Genomic DNA, 9,295 nt, shown 5'->3' on the forward strand with positions numbered 1-9,295 from the left:
CCTAACACATACAGGAGGCAGAATTCTGTATTTCCTCTCCTCCACCTCTCTCGTTCTCTCTCTCATCTCTCTTCCTAACACATACTGGAGGCAGAATTCTGTCTTTCCTCTCCTCCACCTCTCTCGTTCTCTCTCTCATCTCTCTTCCTAACACATACTGGAGGCAGAATTCTGTCTTTCCTCTCCTCCACCTCCTCGTTCTCTCTCTCATCTCTCTCCTAACACATACTGGAGGCAGAATTCTGTCTTTCCTCTCCTCCATCTCTCTCTCATCTCTCTTCCTAACACATACTGGAGGCAGAATTCTGTCTTTCCTCTCCTCCATCTCTCTCGTTCTCTCTCTCATCTCTCTTCCTAACACATACTGGAGGCAGAATTCTGTCTCCTCTCCTCCACCTCTCTCGTTCTCTCTCTCATCTCTCTTCCTAACACATACTGGGGGCAGAATTCTGTCTTTCCCCTCCTCCACCTCTCTCATTCTCTCTCTCATCTCTCTTCCTAACACATACTGGAGGCAGAATTCTGTCTTTCCTCTCCTCCAACTCTCTCGTTCTCTCTCTCATCTCTCTTCCTAACACATACTGGAGGTAGAATTCTGTCTTTCCTCTCCTCCATCTCTCTCTCATCGCTCTCTCATCTCTCTTCCTAACACATACAGGAGGCAGAATTCTGTATTTCCTCTCCTCCACCTCTCTCGTTCTCTCTCTCATCTCTCTTCCTAACACATACAGGAGGCAGAATTCTGTCTTTCCTCTCCTCCACCTCTCTCGTTCTCTCTCTCATCTCTCTTCCTAACACATACTGGAGGCAGAATTCTGTCTTTCCTCTCCTCCACCTCTCTCGTTCTCTCTCTCATCTCTCTTCCTAACACATACTGGAGGCAGAATTCTGTCTTTCCTCTCCTCCATCTCTCTCTCATCTCTCTCATCTCTCTTCCTAACACATACTGGAGGCAGAATTCTGCTTTCCTCTCCTCCACCTCTCTTGTTCTCTCTCTCATCTCTCTTCCTAACACATACTGGAGGCAGAATTCTGTCTCCTCTCCTCCACCTCTCTCGTTCTCTCTCTCATCTCTCTTCCTAACACATACTGGGGGCAGAATTCTGTCTTTCCTCTCCTCCACCTCTCTCATTCTCTCTCTCATCTCTCTTCCTAACACATACTGGAGGCAGAATTCTGTCTTTCCTCTCCTCCAACTCTCTCGTTCTCTCTCTCATCTCTCTTCCTAACACATACTGGAGGTAGAATTCTGTCTTTCCTCTCCTCCATCTCTCTCTCATCGCTCTCTCATCTCTCTTCCTAACACATACAGGAGGCAGAATTCTGTATTTCCTCTCCTCCACCTCTCTCGTTCTCTCTCTCATCTCTCTTCCTAACACATACTGGAGGCAGAATTCTGTCTTTCCTCTCCTCCACCTCTCTCGTTCTCTCTCTCATCTCTCTTCCTAACACATACTGGAGGCAGAATTCTGTCTTTCCTCTCCTCCACCTCCCTCGTTCTCTCTCTCATCTCTCTTCCTAACACATACTGGAGGCAGAATTCTGTCTTTCCTCTCCTCCATCTCTCTCTCATCTCTCTTCCTAACACATACTGGAGGCAGAATTCTGTCTTTCCTCTCCTCCATCTCTCTCGTTCTCTCTCTCATCTCTCTTCCTAACACATACTGGAGGCAGAATTCTGTCTCCTCTCCTCCACCTCTCTCGTTCTCTCTCTCATCTCTCTTCCTAACACATACTGGGGCAGAATTCTGTCTTTCCCTCCTCCACCTCTCTCATTCTCTCTCTCATCTCTCTTCCTAACACATACTGGAGGCAGAATTCTGTCTTTCCTCTCCTCCAACTCTCTCGTTCTCTCTCTCATCTCTCTTCCTAACACATACTGGAGGTAGAATTCTGTCTTTCCTCTCCTCCACCTCTCTCTTCTCTCTCTCATCTCTCTTCCTAACACATACTGGAGGCAGAATTCTGTCTTTCCTCTCCTCCACCTCTCTCGTTCTCTCTCTCATCTCTCTTCCTAACACATACTGGAGGCAGAATTCTGTCTTTCCTCTCCTCCACCTCCCTCGTTCTCTCTCTCATCTCTCTTCCTAACACATACTGGAGGCAGAATTCTGTCTTTCCTCTCCTCCATCTCTCTCTTCTCTCTCTCATCTCTCTTCCTAACACATACTGGAGGCAGAATTCTGTCTTTCCTCTCCTCCATCTCTCTCATTCTCTCTCTCATCTCTCTTCCTAACACATACTGGAGGCAGAATTCTGTCTCCTCTCCTCCACCTCTCTCGTTCTCTCTCTCATCTCTCTTCCTAACACATACTGGGGGCAGAATTCTGTCTTTCCTCTCCTCCACCTCTCTCATTCTCTCTCTCATCTCTCTTCCTAACACATACTGGAGGCAGAATTCTGTCTTTCCTCTCCTCCAACTCTCTCGTTCTCTCTCTCATCTCTCTTCCTAACACATACTGGAGGTAGAATTCTGTCTTTCCTCTCCTCCACCTCTCTCATTCTCTCTCTCATCTCTCTTCCTAACACATACTGGAGGCAGAATTCTGTCTTTCCTCTCCTCCACCTCTCTCGTTCTCTCTCTCATCTCTCTTCCTAACACATACTGGAGGCAGAATTCTGTCTTTCCTCTCCTCCACCTCCCTCGTTCTCTCTCTCATCTCTCTTCCTAACACATACTGGAGGCGGAATTCTGTCTTTCCTCTCCTCCATCTCTCTCTCATCTCTCTCTCATCTCTCTTCCTAACACATACTGGAGGCAGAATTCTGTCTTTCCTCTCCTCCATCTCTCTCGTTCTCTCTCTCATCTCTCTTCCTAACACATACTGGAGGCAGAATTCTGTCTCCTCTCCTCCACCTCTCTCGTTCTCTCTCTCATCTCTCTTCCTAACACATACTGGGGGCAGAATTCTGTCTTTCCTCTCCTCCACCTCTCTCATTCTCTCTCTCATCTCTCTTCCTAACACATACTGGAGGCAGAATTCTGTCTTTCCTCTCCTCCAACTCTCTCGTTCTCTCTCTCATCTCTCTTCCTAACACATACTGGAGGTAGAATTCTGTCTTTCCTCTCCTCCATCTCTCTCTCATCGCTCTCTCATCTCTCTTCCTAACACATACAGGAGGCAGAATTCTGTCTTTCCTCTCCTCCACCTCTCTCGTTCTCTCTCTCATCTCTCTTCCTAACACATACTGGAGGCAGAATTCTGTCTTTCCTCTCCTCCAACTCTCTCGTTCTCTCTCTCATCTCTCTTCCTAACACATACTGGAGGTAGAATTCTGTCTTTCCTCTCCTCCATCTCTCTCTCATCTCTCTCTCATCTCTCTTCCTAACACATACTGGAGGCAGAATTCTGTCTTTCCTCTCCTCCACCTCTCTCGTTCTCTCTCTCATCTCTCTTCCTAACACATACTGGAGGCAGAATTCTGTCTTTCCTCTCCTCCACCTCTCTCGTTCTCTCTCTCATCTCTCTTCCTAACACATACTGGAGGCAGAATTCTGTCTTTCCTCTCCTCCACCTCCCTCGTTCTCTCTCTCATCTCTCTTCCTAACACATACTGGAGGCAGAATTCTGTCTTTCCTCTCCTCCATCTCTCTCTCATCTCTCTCTCATCTCTCTTCCTAACACATACTGGAGACAGAATTCTGTCTTTCCTCTCCTCCATCTCTCTCGTTCTCTCTCTCATCTCTCTTCCTAACACATACTGGAGGCAGAATTCTGTCTCCTCTCCTCCACCTCTCTCGTTCTCTCTCTCATCTCTCTTCCTAACACATACTGGGGGCAGAATTCTGTCTTTCCCCTCCTCCAACTCTCTCGTTCTCTCTCTCATCTCTCTTCCTAACACATACTGGAGGTAGAATTCTGTCTTTCCTCTCCTCCACCTCTCTCATTCTCTCTCTCATCTCTCTTCCTAACACATACTGGAGGCAGAATTCTGTCTTTCCTCTCCTCCAACTCTCTCGTTCTCTCTCTCATCTCTCTCCTAACACATACTGGAGGTAGAATTCTGTCTTTCCTCTCCTCCATCTCTCTCTCGTCTCTCTCTCACCTCTCTTCCTAACACATACAGGAGGCAGAATTCTGTCTTTCCTCTCCTCCACCTCTCTCGTTCTCTCTCTCATCTCTCTTCCTAACACATACTGGAGGCAGAATTCTGTCTTTCCTCTCCTCCACCTCTCTCGTTCTCTCTCTCATCTCTCTTCCTAACACATACTGGAGGCAGAATTCTGTCTTTCCTCTCCTCCATCTCTCTCTCATCTCTCTCTCATCTCTCTTCCTAACACATACTGGAGGCAGAATTCTGTCTTTCCTCTCCTCCATCTCTCTCGTTCTCTCTCTCATCTCTCTTCCTAACACATACTGGAGGCAGAATTCTGTCTTTCCTCTCCTCCACCTCCCTCGTTCTCTCTCTCATCTCTCTTCCTAACACATACTGGAGGCAGAATTCTGTCTTTCCTCTCCATCTCTCTCGTTCTCTCTCTCATCTCTCTTCCTAACACATACTGGAGGCAGAATTCTGTCTTTCCTCTCCTCCACCTCTCTCGTTCTCTCTCTCGTCTCTCTTCCTAGCACATACTGGAGGCAGAATTCTGTCTTTCCTCTCCTCCACCTCTCTCGTTCTCTCTCTCATCTCTCTTCCTAACACATACTGGAGGCAGAATTCTGCTTTCCTCTCCTCCACCTCTCTCGTTCTCTCTCTCATCTCTCTTCCTAACACATACTGGAGGCAGAATTCTGTCTTTCCTCTCCTCCACCTCTCTCGTTCTCTCTCTCATCTCTCTTCCTAACACATACTGGAGGCAGAATTCTGTCTTTCCTCTCCTCCACCTCTCTCGTTCTCTCTCTCATCTCTCTTCCTAACACATACTGGAGGCAGAATTCTGTCTTTCCTCTCCTCCACCTCTCTCGTTCTCTCTCTCTCTCTCTCTTCCTAACACATACTGGAGGCAGAATTCTGTCTTTCCTCTCCTCCACCTCTCTCGTTCTCTCTCTCTTCTCTCTTCCTAACACATACTGGAGGCAGAATTCTGTCTTTCCTCTCCTCCACCTCTCTCGTTCTCTCTCTCTTCTCTCTTCCTAACACATACTAGAGGCAGAATTCTGTCTTTCCTCTCCTCCACCTCTCTCGTTCTCTCTCTCATCTATCTTCCTAACACATACTGGAGGCAGAATTCTGTCTTTCCTCTCCTCCACCTCTCTCGTTCTCTCTCTCATCTCTCTTCCTAACACATACTGGAGGCAGAATTCTGTCTTTCCTCTCCTCCACCTCTCTCGTTCTCTCTCTCATCTCTCTTCCTAACACATACTGGAGGCAGAATTCTGTCTTTCCTCTCCTCCACCTCTCTCGTTCTCTCTCTCATCTCTCTTCCTAACACATACTGGAGGCAGAATTCTGTCTTTCCTCTCCTCCACCTCTCTCGTTCTCTCTCTCTTCTCTCTTCCTAACACATACTGGAGGCAGAATTCTGTCTTTCCTCTCCTCCACCTCTCTCGTTCTCTCTCTCTTCTCTCTTCCTAACACATACTGGAGGTAGAATTCTGTCTTTCCTCTCCTCCATCTCTCTCTCATCGCTCTCTCATCTCTCTTCCTAACACATACAGGAGGCAGAATTCTGTCTTTCCTCTCCTCCACCTCTCTCGTTCTCTCTCTCATCTCTCTTCCTAACACATACTGGAGGCAGAATTCTGTCTTTCCTCTCCTCCACCTCCCTCGTTCTCTCTCTCATCTCTCTTCCTAACACATACTGGAGGCAGAATTCTGTCTTTCCTCTCCATCTCTCTCGTTCTCTCTCTCATCTCTCTTCCTAACACATACTGGAGGCAGAATTCTGTCTTTCCTCTCCTCCACCTCTCTCGTTCTCTCTCTCGTCTCTCTTCCTAGCACATACTGGAGGCAGAATTCTGTCTTTCCTCTCCTCCACCTCTCTCGTTCTCTCTCTCATCTCTCTTCCTAACACATACTGGAGGCAGAATTCTGCTTTCCTCTCCTCCACCTCTCTCGTTCTCTCTCTCATCTCTCTTCCTAACACATACTGGAGGCAGAATTCTGTCTTTCCTCTCCTCCACCTCTCTCGTCTCTCTCTCATCTCTCTTCCTAACACATACTGGAGGCAGAATTCTGTCTTTCCTCTCCTCCACCTCTCTCGTTCTCTCTCTCATCTCTCTTCCTAACACATACTGGAGGCAGAATTCTGTCTTTCCTCTCCTCCACCTCTCTCGTTCTCTCTCTCTTCTCTCTTCCTAACACATACTGGAGGCAGAATTCTGTCTTTCCTCTCCTCCACCTCTCTCGTTCTCTCTCTCTTCTCTCTTCCTAACACATACTAGAGGCAGAATTCTGTCTTTCCTCTCCTCCACCTCTCTCGTTCTCTCTCTCATCTCTCTTCCTAACACATACTGGAGGCAGAATTCTGTCTTTCCTCTCCTCCACCTCTCTCGTTCTCTCTCTCATCTCTCTTCCTAACACATACTGGAGGCAGAATTCTGTCTTTCCTCTCCTCCACCTCTCTCGTTCTCTCTCTCATCTCTCTTCCTAACACATACTGGAGGCAGAATTCTGTCTTTCCTCTCCTCCACCTCTCTCGTTCTCTCTCTCATCTCTCTTCCTAACACATACTGGAGGCAGAATTCTGTCTTTCCTCTCCTCCACCTCTCTCGTTCTCTCTCTCTCATCTCTCTTCCTAACACATACTGGAGGCAGAATTCTGTCTTTCCTCCCTGCAGGCAGACATGGCAGGTAGCTCTAACTGGTCAATCATTAGCCAAATGCTGCCACTGCCTACCCCTGGGCATTTAAACACACACAGGTCTCTCACAGGACCAGCTCTATAGTACACAGCTGGCCCTGGGAACCAAACCTCACAGCACACACTGAATCTCATTTCACAGGGAAGGGTACAGGGTGGCAGATAAAACCTTTAGTGGTTGAGTAGTCAAGGATGACAGCTTGTATATAGACGCTAATTTATTTAGGAGCATTAACTCAACTAAGCTCATTCAAGCTGATATGTGGAAATGATTAAGAACAGAAGAAGTCATATAAATACCTGCTTACATTAGGCCTACTGTAACATTTGTCAGAGTATTGTAGCAGTGTAGTGATAGTAACTCTAGTCCCCTTTTCATCCTGAAAATGTTATTATTGTCCTCTCTTGTTCTCAGAGTGTGTTTCAGGCACAGTCAACACTACCCTGAGGCATCTAGCCATCCATTTCTGTCTCAGTGACTGCCTGCCTCCACCGAGGCGAAGGGACCACGGTGTTGAAAAGAGGCAGGTACTCATGTAAACAATCTCCCCACTCCACTCTGCTCTGCACGCTGCCCTAAATTTGTTTAAAAATGTCTCAGCGTCCGTCACCCTGAAGCGTTTACACAGCCAGTGTGCACACTGTTACACACATGCAGAATTCATCTGAAAGGCTTACAATTAAGACATTGAGGAATTTCCCTCCATGCGATGAGGATATGACCCTGTGATCTCTAGAACGGTAGTCTGTAGGACGTGTGTGTATACAAACCTCGAGTGGTTACTCTAACTCTGTAAACTGTATAACTAAAGCTTAGGCCACATTCATAAGCTGTTTACCTTGTCGATAAATCACTTTGTGTCCGGTGGGACAGGTAGCGACAGGCAAGGAGCTAAACACTGAGATTGGCGACAGCATATTAGTCATTACTTACAGAATGTACAACATTGTACAATAAGTTTCTTTTCCGTACGCTGCATCTGTTCTGTCAACACTTTCTAAATGAAACAGTTCAACAGACTGCAATAACAGAGTTGACAGAAACAAACAATTCAATAAAACTATTATTTATCAACCAATACATTAAAACATTTTCCATTCTTTCTCTCGTGCCTTTGCAATTTTCCCAGACTGTTAAAGCGGGTGTGCGTGCTCTACCTGGCCATTCAGCATCACGGTACTGTGCTTTCAGACAGAGCTGCAGTACCAGCAGTGCTTTTACAGGCCAGTGAAAAGGCCTGGCAGGGGTTGGTGGATACTCCATTGTGTGTGTGTGTGTGTGTGTGTGTGTGTGTGTGTGTGTGTGTGTGTGTGTGTGTGTGTGTGTGTGTGTGTGTGTGTGTGTGTGTGTGTGTGTGTGTGTGTGTGTGTGTGTGTGTGTGTGTGTGTGTGTGTGTGAGTGTGTGTGTGTGTGTGTGTGTGTGTGTGTGTGTGAGTGCGTGAGTGAGTGAGTGAGTGAGTGAGTGAGTGAGTGAGTACATTTGTGTGTGTATGTGTGAGTCAGGGGTGCTCTCCAGCTCTGGTTAGAAGGTATTGCTGTGGCACATTCCTCAAGTTCCTGCAGTCTACTGTACACCCCCCTGTTACATTCCCCAGAGATACAAATGAGCGCTAGCTGGAGCCCTCTTCAAAAGAGCAGGGCAGCGGGGCCTGTGGCACACGTCAGCACACACCATGATGGATGTATCTGGTAGACATGGACACGTGTGGACACTGGTACTGTAGGAGTTAAACCTGACACCAGAGTGTTGATGGAATCATCTAAACCTGGTTCGGACTCATTGTTTTGTGGTAACATGATCACTTCTTTGTTGTTTGTGGGTTATTTTCTCTGTGTCAAGGAACGTTCTACATACAGTAGTGGGCTACTATGTTGGAAACTGTGTGTGTGAATAAAGCAGCAATTCACTCAGTAACCGTAAGAAACAGAATCTCGACTTATCCATCCTCCATCCTACATTAAACCACTAGACAGGGGGACTCCTGCTGTATCAGAAGCTAGTCGGGTCATCGCTATACATTTGTAAGCTCCAGGGGTGCTGAATATCCATTTGGTTCTCCAAGGCTTTTCACAACCACCTTCTGGGTCAATGGTGCTTGACCCCATCCCTCACACACTCAGTCAAGTGTACAGTATGAATGCAATGACATTCATTTAGGAACAAGCGAAGGGAGGGAATGGCAGTTAGGACTGATGCTAATACACAATCTGGCCTTGAGACTTTTACATGGTTTTACACATTATTAACAGTGTTGTCACCTGGTAAGGTCACCCTTACAACCAGCCTTTAGTCTGGAAGCCCCAAGGCTACATCTGAGTAAAAAGAGATTCAGTCCTGTTTACGACAGGCCAGCCCAGTAAAGCTGGAGTCAGCCTGCATGTGAAGTGTGGAATAAAGGATGTCTCAGGTTTAGTAGGAGGGGTGTGTGTGTGTGTGTGTGTGTGTGTGTGTGTGTGTGTGTGTGTGTGTGTGTGTGTGTGTGTGTGTGTGTGTGTGTGTGTGTGTGTGTGTGTGTGTGTGTGTGTGTGTGTGTGTGTACTGGGGGCTG

Source organism: Oncorhynchus nerka, linkage group LG28, assembly GCF_034236695.1.
Source record: "Oncorhynchus nerka isolate Pitt River linkage group LG28, Oner_Uvic_2.0, whole genome shotgun sequence".
NCBI classification, from domain to species: domain Eukaryota; kingdom Metazoa; phylum Chordata; class Actinopteri; order Salmoniformes; family Salmonidae; genus Oncorhynchus; species Oncorhynchus nerka.